Genomic DNA, 4,488 nt, shown 5'->3' with positions numbered 1-4,488 from the left:
AAAAAGGTGGAACACGGCGGGGAAAAGAGTGGATTAGCGAGAGAAAGGGTGGGGAAAGGCCGTTTTTCCCTGTGTCTGCCATTCCAGGCACATTCCCAAGGTCTCAGCCCTGGCCTGCAGTAGGAGCACTCGGGGCTTTGGGAGCAGGAATCCTGCAAGGAAGGGGACGGGAGCGGTACCAGAACGCCCAGTACCCCAAAGGACCATCTTCCCCTCTCCAGCATCACGATCCCGGTGGGAATCCACCCACACCTGCTCAGATTAGGAGTTTTCCAGGTTTGGGGGGGATTTTCGAGCAGCCGATCAGAGCAACCCGCAGAGAAATCCAGTGTTTGTTCCCAGAGTGATGAATTTCTTTACAGGCAGATTTTGATCTTCCCATCCTATATTCCCTGCCAGGCTTGGAAAACCCCTAAATCCTGATTTTTCACTCAAAATAGCCCAATTTGGCAAACGTAAGGCATCCTGACAACCCTGGAGGTGCCGATATGGAGGGATCCTCCTTCTGCCCTTTGGCATCCCTGGAATGCCCAATCATCCATGAGGAGCCTGGAAAAGGGCTGGAGGAGGACTTTGAGGATGAATTTTAGGGGATTTGGGGTCAGAGGGTGCATAAATGTTGGGTTTGAGGGTGGGGATGTGAGCGAGGTGCTGCCGGAGGGCACAGGGTGAGGTGCTCCATGCATCCCACTGCAGATGGAGAAGGAGATCCCATCTTTTGGGATGCTCACTTTCAATTAATTAATTTAATAATTATATTTCCCTCTTCCTGCACAAGGTACATTTCACCCCCTGGGCCCACCGACAGCATGTGGGTGCAGGTGGCTTTGGCATCCCAAGCTGGAAAACACTAGGAAGGGGAAGAAAAGCCCCCAATCCTAATTCCTTCCGTTAAAAATCCCTGAGGCTCCAGACAAGATGGGCTTTGCCTCCCCATCCCTTACTGGACTGGGAAGTGCCCAGTTTGAGCACTGGGAATGGGTCGGAGCAGGCTCCATGGGCAATTCCCGCCCCGCAGGAAGGAGGATTAGTCCCCATTACCTAATTAACTGCCTGAATAATAATGAGTCAGGTATTTGTGTGTCATCAGCTCTTGGCTGCAGGGACATGTTGGAGACAGCAAACGCAGCTCAGCAAATCCAGGAGCTAAAAATTCCTCCGATCCCAAATTTCCCGGGGAGGGAGCAGCTCCACAGGGTGGGGCCGGGGGCTCCGTCCTCCCAGGACGCTGCAACTCAGCTTTTTGGGAACATTGCCCTTCCAGGATGGTGCAGTTTTATTTGGGGGATATCACAATTTCAGGAGAGTGAAATTAAAATTTTTTGGGATCATTATTCTCCCAGGATGACACAATTTGATTCTGGGGGGATATCACCCTCCCAGGATGGCTAGATTTGATTTTGTGGAGCCTCCCATCCTCCCAGAAAGATACAACTTGATTTTTTGAGGAATATCGCCCTCCCAGTGTGATGTAATTTAAATTTGGGTAGGCAATATGAATTTTTGGGGAGCGTCAGGGAGTTTGAATTCTGAGTGGGTCATAACCCTCCCGGGAAAACACAATTTGAAATTTTGGAGGTGTAACACCCGGCAGGCTTATAAAATTTGATTTAGGGGGGGTCATTAGCCTTCCAGGATAATGCAATTCCATTTTGGGGGGCATCACTCATCCAGGATAATGGAAGTCTAATTTTGGGGGATTATTTATCCTTCCAGGACCATGCAAATTGATATATGGGGAAGGCATCAGCTTCCCAGGGGGGTGAACTTTGATTTTTGGGGGGATATAGCCCAGCCAGGACAATGCAATGGGATTTCTGGGGGGGATTATCACCCTCCCATGATGGTGAAAATTGATTTTGGGGCGGGCTAGTGGATACCCAGGACAATGTAATTTAATTTTGGGGGGATCATTATCCTCCCAGGACAATGCAAATGGACTTTTTGGAGGGTATCATCCTCCCAGGATGATGCAATCAGACATTTTGGGGATCGTCACCCTCCCAGTCCAACACAATTCAATTCAGGGGCGGTTATCAGCATTCCAGGATGATGCAATTGGATTTTTTGGGAAGAGCACCCACCCAAGACAATGCAACTTGATTTTTGTGAGGTTCTCCCACCACCACTCCACCTTCTACAGCCTCACCCGCCCTCTCCATAACCCCATTCCCCAAACTCATGATTCAGCAGCTCCCAAAAAGCCCGGGAGGCAGATTACAAACTCCTTTCCAAGTGGGAGAAGAAGAAAAGCCATGCCGACGGCTTGCTTCCAAAAAATCCCCAAACCTCCCAAAAAATGCCTCCATCAGCTCAGGGATTTATTGAACTACTTTCTTCTGCTTTATAAATAATCTGGAATAAAAGGTTGGATCGACATTATTATTATTATTATTGTTGTTGTTGTTGTTGATTTTGTTGTTGCTGTTGCTGTTGTCAGCATCGATGGGAGAGACAACACAGCGCTTACAACCCTTTCCTCATGGATTTGGGGATATTCTCCTTATATTTGGGGGTGATACAGAGCTGCTGGATGAAAGCAATGGAAAATATTCCCAAAAGCTCTGGCCTGGGTGGATTTTCTGGCGGTGCTGGGTCACCATCCGTCTGCTTCTCCCAATTAAAAGAATTAAGGGAAGGAAATTGGAAATGTGGCCCCTGCTGCCCCTCGTCGGGAGCAATTAAATCCCGTGGGTTAATGAGCAGGATTTAATTAGGAAAAGGAAAAGGTTCCACTCATTAGATGGAAGTGGAGACAACAGAGTGGGGGGCTTAGACCCCCCAGAAATGTGTGATGATGGAGAGGGTGTGGCTGGAAAAGGGGGGATCAATGGTGTTTGCCATGAAATTCCCATATTTGGCGGTTTTCCCGGCTGGATTTGGCCAAGGAGATGCCAAGAGCCTTTTTGTGTCCTATCCAGGCATTTTGCAGGTTTAAGGATTTTAAACACAAATTTGAGGCTCCAGTGGGTCTGGAATTCACTGACAGCCAAACTGGCTCTTGTGTCTCCCCAGGGGGATTTTCCTTCCCCATTACCGGGGATGTAAATGGGATGGGGGCGGGTAAAAGCCCTGAGGATGTGCCGAAGGGTGGCCAGCAGTGCCTGGCTCTATCCCCCTGCACCCTGATCCCACGTCCTCCAATCCACCACGCACCTGTGTAAGCATCTCCTGCTGTGTTCCCAAGCTTCCCGTCCCACACAATTCCGTGCAATCCCACGGAATTCCATGCAATCCCAGTGGAATCTGATGCAATCCCATGCAGTCCTATGGATTCACCTGACGAAATGCTGTGCAATCCCATCAATAATCCCATTCAGTCATCCCAAGGAGTCCCATTCAATCATCCCATGGAATCCCATGCAATTCCATGGAATCCCATGCAATCCCATGCAATCATCCCATGGAATTCCATTAAATACCATGCAACCAACCCATGCAGTTCCTATACAATCACCACAAGGAATCCCATTAAATAACCTGGAACCATCCCATGCAATTATCCTATACAATTCCCATGTAATCCATGCAATCCCATGAAAGATGATGAAATCGCATGCAATCATCCCATGAAATCCCATGTTATTCGTGTGCAATTCCCATGCAATCCCAAAATTCAGCCCCCACGGGCAGCAACTCTGCTGCATCCTGCAGGAAGGGTGGGATGGAGCCAGGGTAAAGCCCCCGGCACTGGTTCTTAGCACTGAATTCTTTGCATAAGAGGGAGATAGGAAAATGCTGGAAAAGTGCTTCCCAGCACGTCCTGGCATGCCGGGGAACCGGCCCGGCTGCAGCCGTCCCAGTGGGATAGGGGGATGCCCAGAACATCCCATAAAGTCCGAAAACATCCCCCATTGGGGTTCCTTGGGTGTTTCAAGCCACAATTTTGGGAGTGAGGGGATTCAGCAATGCACACCGGGATGGTGAGCAGTGCCGGCGGGATGGATCCAAAGATTCGGGAATGTCAAAGCGAGGTCACCCTGGATCTTGCTGGGGCTTGCCCATTCCCACGCAGACACTTTGATCCCTCCCGCACTTTTCAGTCTCTGAAATTCCTGCAGCTTTTGAATTTCACTCTGTATTCCCCAACCTGGGATTTCAGATGGATTTCCACACTTCCTGGCTCATTGAGGGGGATCAGCATTTTCGGGCTTCACCCCCTTTTCCCACAGACCTCCAAAAAATGTGGGTCAGCCAAAATACTCTCCCTTCCCAAACCCAAGGTCAAATCCCAGTAACACCCTCCCCAAAACCACTCCAGCCAGGAGCTGCTGGGACCTGCCCTGCTTGGCCACCGGAGCCCCAAAGTTTGGGGAGTGGGGTCAGGTCAGGGCTTGTTGCCGCCTGTTGCAGGAGTTGAGGCCAGCTTAGAAGCACTGCTCTGGATCCAAGCAAAGGCTGAGTCCAGGGAAGATCATGGCATGGATAGGCACCAGTACCCAGTGAGAGGGAGGGGACGTTGGGTTTGGGAAGGGAGAGTATTTTGGC

The sequence above is a fragment of the Corvus kubaryi genome, unplaced genomic scaffold, assembly GCF_017639235.1.
Source record: "Corvus kubaryi isolate FWS band 111438036 unplaced genomic scaffold, C.kubaryi_AGA036_p1.0 37189, whole genome shotgun sequence".
NCBI classification, from domain to species: domain Eukaryota; kingdom Metazoa; phylum Chordata; class Aves; order Passeriformes; family Corvidae; genus Corvus; species Corvus kubaryi.
Note: the sequence above shows the minus strand (reverse complement) of the source record.